We start from the raw sequence: 8,071 nt of genomic DNA on the forward strand, positions 1-8,071 counted from the left end.
CAAGCACACACACACACACACACACACACACACACACACACACACACACACACACACACACACACACACACAAACACACACACACATTTACCATTTCAGTTCCACTGACTTGTTCTAGGCATGTGTGCATCTGGAACAACACCACATCGGCTCTTTACTTGCACGATTCAGGAAAGGAAACACTTAATTAGTTGAATAACTCCTTATCCTCCCTCCCGTCTCGGCTTCCCCAGCCCCCAGGCTTCTCACCCCTACCCCTCCGCCCCCTCCAGGGTGTTCTTATCCGATCCACTAAGACCACCACCCCCGCCCCTCTTTTTCAACCCACCAGTTCCCCTGCGCTCACGTCCTTGTCACACGACATGGTAGCGGCCAAGATTAGCAAAACGTGTCTTTGTGACGTGTGACGACCAATGCGTCTTTTGTGGTGTGGTTAATGAATGGAGATTTATAGGATGAAGATTATTTACAAATCTCAGTACTTGGGATGGTCCTGTCTATATCCCGACTATGATCGTATCTGCTGTGTGCCAGATATTATGGTCGTGTCCATGTGCCAAGAATGGTCGTATCTGCTATGTGCCAGGAACGGTCGTTTTTATGTGCCGGGAATGGCAGTGTCTATATGTCAGGTATGGTCGTTTTTATGTGTCAAAAATGGCCGTGTCTGCTATGTGCTAGGAATGGTCGTTGATATGTGCCAGGTATGGCCGTTGCTATGTGCCGGGTATGGTCGTGTCTGTGTGTCGGGGATAGTCGTGTCTATGTGCCTGGAATGGTCGTGTCTATGCCGGGTATGGTCGTGTCTATGTGTGGGGGATGGTCGTGACTATGTGCCAGTTGTGTGTCCCTATCTCATTTTCCATTTAACAAATTCTGTAAAACGAAGATTGGATTTACTCCTTTTGTCATGTCGGTCACTCAAAAATTCTTACATAATAATTTGCAATGACTTATTTGTATTTTTTTTTTGTCTTCTTCCTTTCAGATTCCTCCGGACAAAGACACCTTTAAGAGCCCAATTCCATGTGGTGAGTTAGTATGTGTTTTTGGTCTAGACTATTGGGGGAACGATTCTTGCTATGTGTAAAACTGCATTTATTTGCTCCTTTCGAGAGTTCAGCAGTTTTATTTTATCTCCTGTTTTGGGGGCACAACAACATTGCTGGTGGCTTAACACTTCTGCAGGCCATGGGAGTGTAGATTACTCAATTTTATGAGGTGGTATCTGTTCTTACTACTTTCTACGTTGTCTGTTCAGCTATATGTTTGTGCGGATATCTCCCTCTCCTTGAAATCTTTCTCAAAATTTTACATCCATTGTTGGACCGAATGTTGAAAAGACCTTGTACATACGTATTATTATTACTGTATTATACTGTCTAAAAAGGTGAGTTATAAAACAGATTTTTACATTTCTGGTTTTATCCTTGGCTATCGAGTGTTGTCAGTAAGATTTCTTAGCTTCTTTCTATAGCGTCTCGAAATCCTGTCCCGTAATGGGATACTGTCCATAAAATGAGCACTCTTGGTATAATATGTAATATTATGTATCCGTAGGTTGGGTTTCTGTACTTTCCTTTAAGTGCTTTTTTGGAACACGTGCATGTACATGTAACGCACGGTTTCTATACTTTACTTAAAAGAATATAAGCGTGTGTACTATTATGAACTGTGTGGGTGTGTGTCAAGGGGAAGACCACATGGAACCTGGAGAAGAGTCTCGGAAATGGATGTACAAAAAAGTGAGAATGACATGGAACGACATCAAGCAACTCGTCCAGGATAGGGAAAGGTGGAAAGTGTTTATTCGTGGCCTATATCCTGACCCAGGGTAAAAAGGGCAATGATAATGATGATATGTGTGTGTGTGTGTGTGTGTCTGTATGTATGTATGTATCACGGCGTCACTTTTCGCCCGATTCTGTTACCTATAGTTAGCGTGACTCAGCAGCCCGCTGGAGCTCCCCGGCTCGGGGTCACGGGGTTAATGAGCCCTGAAGCGGCTTTGTCGGTGTCGGTTAGGAAGTTCGCATTTTTGACTATGTTTAAAACGATATAACTTCTTCCCCATCCCACATAGCAACCCATTACGCGGATGTACTAAAAGCTCAATGTCTTGAGATTTATTCTGCGTTAGAATGGTTAATTTCTGTGACTTAGTTTATGTTCTAGACAAGTTTTTGTAGAGTACGCAATTTGTCGTATTTTAGTTACAAACTTATGAATAAATGTTTGTTAATTTAAAAAAGCACAACAGATATCTCCAAAATCTGTGTTAAACTGACTACGAATATCATGTCTTTTACCATGAGAAATCTTAAATCTGCGCGAGTAGAAATAGTGAAGTAATAAGAGAAGAAAGGTGCACCTGCATTTTTTAACTAAAGACGATCAGCGTTCGCTCTTATTTTTACTATTAAACAAGAGAAAGTTACTCTGCGTTTGTTCATGAATCACGCTGTGTCTCTGGCGGCCTGCGTACAACTAAAAAGATATAATATAGAAACTAAGCGATTAAAAAACCCCACAAAACCGTGTAAATACATGGGTAGAGATAAACTTCTTGTATGGAATAAAAATAATGACACATTCATTCTTAGTTTTTGTTTCGGAAATATGCGCGGACACAGTTATGAATGTAAAGAAATCAGTCACATTGTCAGTTATTGCAAATGGCTATAGAAACGAAAAATAAAGCTGGAAAAGTCTGGTGCTGATTCAGTGTCCCCGGAAAGCTGGAAATTATTCTTATAACCCAATTAAAAGAAGTCATCCCTATTATTCAGTCAACTTACAAAACCTAAACTTAGCGTTTTAAGAAAAGTAAGGAATTTCTGGAGTGTAACAGATACTGTTCGTGTATTAGATCTACATTGAAGATGTATTCTAGCACTAAAATAGATTTGTACTTTTCATAGAGAAACTTCATGGTAGCTTTTATACATGTTTGAGAAAATATGCGAATATTCCCGATTATATTAGACACATAAATAATTATTACACTCGTTGTGGTGAAAGATCATGATTTATCCTACGAGTGAAATTGCCAAGTTGTAATCACGAGTTTCAACGAGTGATTACAACTTGCAATTTCACAAGTAGGATAAATCATGTCTAACACCACAACGAGTGTAATAAATTGTTTATACCATACTGACATCAGCTGGTGAAATACGTCCGTACTAACATTGTTCAAAGGGCCCGTCAATTGGACAAGAGGGTCCATTCTAGAGTCTCACATGAAAACAACATTTTCATGCCCGTCGAAGTCAGATTGAGAATTGGGGAAAATCTGGATTGTTTTCCTTTACTTTTAGCCACGCTAGTTTACAAGTTGTGCTATCCGTATGTCTCCCTCCGCGAAACAAACCCCAAACAAAACTATCATAACGTAAATATAAGCAAAGTAATCAGAAAGTGTACGATTCAAAAGTTGAAAGAAACTGCATTAATATAAATCTAGCATGTTTTTGTTAGAATAGAGATGACTTTGATTTTGATTTCAAACTTCGTAACCAAAACAAACCAAAGGTAAAGAGTTAGATTCTATTCTCTAGATCTATATCTAGATCTTAGATTTAATGCATTGCTTTAAATTGGTCAAAGAGGAAAAAAAAGGCTTTTTTAACAACACAAGTTGTCAAGCTACTTGGATATTGATGTGGTAATTCTAAATATGTAGTTAGAAATCTAGTTTTTGTCTGTCGATTTCCGATATTCCGGATTTCTTAAGGGGAGGTAAGAATATCAGAATAACAAGGGAAGTAACTTTTATTATTTCCAAAAAAAGTAATTTTCCAAGAGTGTTATACTCGTATATTGACTAATATCAAATTTATCAGTTACATATTGTTTTAAAGTTTAATCTTCTTTCATTTACATAGTTGACCATTTAGTATATGTAGTGATAGAATTAATGTAAACGTAAATTCAAAAGGCAACGCAAGTGATCTAAACAGTGGCTTTTTTTACTGTTTGATAAAGTGACTACAACATTTTTAAACCTCCGTAAATTTTTCATGATCATTTCATTTATTCAAGCTGATATCGGCCTCTAGACCTAGGGTGACCTAGGGTCTAGGTCTAGATTTTAAGTAGTGGTGTGCGAGTAAGAGAAAAATCTTGGTCGAGTAATGATCGGTTAAATGCAAAATTGTTCGGTTAACCGATGAAATTGACCGAAAAAAATTTTCTCGACCAGGAAATCTAGATCGAGCAGGGGTCAAAAGTCATCGCAGCTGCGCTGTAAGCACGCATTTTTCAGCTGATGTCTGGATCTAAAAATAGCCTAGCTTTTGGTCTTCGTCGCTTCGCGCGGTATAAAAATAAGAGTCAAATAGATCGAGAAGATGCGTGCAAAGTTAGTTAATTTGTTTAACATGTATTTTGATTGCTCCTTTCGGGAAAATTGAAGAATACTGGACCACTCGTATTATTGCGAGAGAATGGGGGGGGGGGGGGGGGGGTTCTAAGCTAGGCCTACCTGTGTGAGAGGGATTAAAAGTGGATAAAAACTGGGGAAAATCATGAATTCCTAAGGTTGTCGAGACATAGATATAGGCAAAAGTTGTCCGAATCCGCTGGTCCGGTAGGCCTATTCTTCAATCTTACCTCCTTTTTTTTGTTTCTTCGCTCAGTTTCCAGCCCAGATCGAGCATATTTTATTAATAGGTTAGGCTAATTCATTGTGCTGGTATTTATTAAATGTGTTTTTCAAGAAAAGTAAAGATCTAGGCATAGAAACAAAAATCAGCACAGTAATACAGAATAACAAGTTGCAGATCAAAGTGGAAGCGTTGAAATTAAGTAAAAAGAGGAAAGCATCCAAATTACTAAGATTGAGAATGTGAACAAGCCTAGATCGGACGAAATATTCTGGCTTAAGAGGTCAGAATGAGAGCAGAGAGAAATGAAGAGGAACTGAAATAAAGACTTGGTTTGTATAGATGCCAGTGGGTCACTGGTTTGCATGATATAAATCAGCTGATCGGACAAAGTGAGAACAACAACAACACTAGATCTAGCCTACAGACGATGCGTTTCAAGGTCATGTAGGGCCAGACGTAGATCTAGTAAGCCTACGATTCTGCTGCTGGCATGTTGGAGGGGCCTGGGTTTACGGGTTTTAATACGTTTTTATATTGTTGTTGCTGTACTGTCAGTAAATCATTTAGAAAATGGTACCAAAGATGCTTTTGGAAGAGAGCGACCTAGCTCGAAAAGCTCGCGCATACGCTTATCAACGAAAAGACCCTCATATTAAACCTGGCTAGATCTAAAAATAAAATGTTCCGTTATGAATATTGATAAGTTGACACACTTGTCTCGCTTTCGTGCTGGTGGCGCGAGACATTTGCCAAGTTGTTGGTTTTCCAGGAGCACAGCCATTTCAATGTCTTTTACCCTCAGTGCAGTTAAAAAACCGCGACAGTCTAAAAATAAAGAGTGGCTGCTGGGTTTGACATTCAACAAGATTCCCAATTGTGTATCTGATAGTAAATATACTCTTGGGCAGCTATTTCCTAATTAGAATATACGACTTTATTCTATTTTGACTAATAATATGACTTTAAAATATGTTTGGCATTTGTTTGTCAGCAACAAGTAATTTTAGCGTTTGATTGCTGTTTGTTCGAACAAATTTCATCATTGCCAGTTTGAGGTTTACCCAGGAGCCAGGAGCACCATTATCCCAAAAGCCTAAACGAACACAAAACCGCGACCGTCAACAATTGAAAAGGATACTAGCTTTTGTACTGAATAATGAGCTCCCAGTTCTACTATTATATTAAAAATATATCTTACAGAATTATAACTGTTATTTCACTCTTTTTAAAGCTAGAAGTTTGCCGTATCTAAAAATGAGGCAAAGATAAATATTACGTTTCGCGTTTGTTTGATAGTGACAATCAGTTTTGGCGTTTGATTGATGTTTGTTCGAGTAAGTTTCATATATCTGATTGCCTGTTTGAGTGTTACCCAGGAGCACCATCCTCGGGAAAGCCTAAATGGCGAACACAAAAACACAACCGTCAAAAACTGAAAATGATACAGGTTTTTATACTGGATAATTAAAACAGATTCTACTATCATGATAAACATACATTTTATGAAATCGTAAATGCTTATTGCATTTTGTTAAAAGTTTGAAGTTTGCTGGTTTTCAAAACGATGCAATGACAAAATATGGGTTTCGCGTTTGTTTGATAGCGACAATTAATTTTGGCGTTTGATTGATGTCTTGCTCGGTCAAGAAACCACTTTGGTCGATTTACTCGACCAAGAATCTTGCTCGGTTAATCGAAAAATTTGATCGATCAATTGCACCACTAATTTTAAGTGCCAAAGTGGTGCTATTTATTTAGTTGTGCTGTAGATCTATCATTTTGTTTGATAGATCTAATTAAAATGTACATGTATTTAGATCTACTGTCCACCCTTTGCTTATTTTATTCGAGAAATGAACCGAACATAACAGCACCCTGGCGTAATCCCGGTTCATGTACCCATCATTTGACTCTATTTGAAACAAAATTAAGAGCAACGTAGAAAGAACCTATACTCGACTATACTCTAAGGGACAGCAAGACTGGGAGAAGTGTTTGGTTGCCCATGGTGAGCGCGCTTTGCTGCGAAGTTTTTAAGTTTTTACTAGATCTAGATTAGATGTAGATCTAGGCTACTTTGCTTAGCCTACACAGAGGGATAGAAGTAGAAGGCGAATATAGATCTAGTGCGCGGAGTAATTTATGCAAATTTTTATATTTCACGTGTGAGATTTCAGCTTAGCCAGCCTATATTTTACACGTGAAATATAAGGATATATTTTACCGGAAGTGCAATGCTAAAACAGCTCCAAGTATGGTATAAAAAGTTGTATTTCATAGCGAATTGTGAGCCGGATGGATAAAGTTGTAAAATTACAGCTTTCTATTATATGCGCAGATACCATCTTTTCTGAGTATCTGCACCAATGCTATGTCGTTCATGTTCCAAAAGTTCGACAGATTTTGACGAGGCCTTTTTTTAATATTGATTTTTTTTTCATTCACGCTAGTCCAAAAAAAATTACAATTTAGCATTGCCGATTACAGCGCGTCTAACGAAATAACCAGACAAGTTACAACGTCCGTTCTTTTTTGAGTCTCAAGAGCAGAAATGGATGCTTTGGGTGCACTAAATGAGAATTACCATAAATACAAGGGCACACCTTAAATTGTACGTTGAAAAGTACCAAAAATTAAGTCGGCCCAGACAGAACGGCGACAAGGAGCTGACCCCAGTGACCCCGACGCGATAAGGCGCCCGACGGGGAACCCCCCGCGGCATCTAAAATTCCTTGGAGTAACTATATATTAATAGTTCCTCCAAGTAAAATTCCACTGCCGGTGCGCCGTGGTATGTATGTGTGTGTGTGTGTGTGTGTGTGTGTGTGTGTGTGTGTATGTGTCTGTGTCTGTGTCTGTGTGTTTTGCACTTAAAGAAACTTGCATCTGAATAGATGTAGTGGTATCTGCCAAACCGCTACTCCACGGACGCAGGTTTTGGGTTGTATGTGTAACAGGTTGAAGATGGTGTCAGGAGAGGCTAAACAATGGACTTATTTTATAACATAAACTAGACATGCTAATTAGAAATATAAAAAGTGCTACAACAGTTACAACAGCAATAACAACAGCAACAGCAGCAGCAGCAGCAACAAAACTGTTAAAGATAAACATAATTATAATTATGATAATTATAGTAATAATTATAACAACAACAACAACAATGATAATAATAATAATTGGCATAATGATAAATTTGAATTTATATAGCGCCTCATCCCTAGAAGGTTCTAAACGGTGCACAGTGCGGTATTGTAATAGATCTAGTACTTTACACGTAAATACAAGACGTTAGTGTAAGGGAAAAAATGCACAGGTCTGCATAGAACTGATCTACAAATCGGACATAATGGTCTGTTTTAGCGGATAGATAAATACCATATTAATATTATTATTACTGTTGATGGTAGATCCTGAATTCTCATGGGAAGGGTTTCTGCTGACAATCTGTTACCCCCCCC

General features: G+C 38.4%; 1 long non-coding RNA gene across 1 annotated transcript in view; it reads left to right on the forward strand.

Moving 5' to 3' along the window:
• Window positions 1-8,071, forward strand: part of LOC118477990 — a 73,206-nt gene that overhangs the window by 34,944 nt on the left and 30,191 nt on the right. Inside the window, exon 2 of the long non-coding RNA XR_004858731.1 lies at window positions 989-1,031. This is a non-coding gene — a long non-coding RNA (uncharacterized LOC118477990). The remainder of the gene's footprint in view (window positions 1-988; window positions 1,032-8,071) is intronic.

This window comes from Aplysia californica, unplaced genomic scaffold, assembly GCF_000002075.1.
Source record: "Aplysia californica isolate F4 #8 unplaced genomic scaffold, AplCal3.0 scaffold00324, whole genome shotgun sequence".
Lineage (NCBI taxonomy): Eukaryota > Metazoa > Mollusca > Gastropoda > Aplysiida > Aplysiidae > Aplysia > Aplysia californica.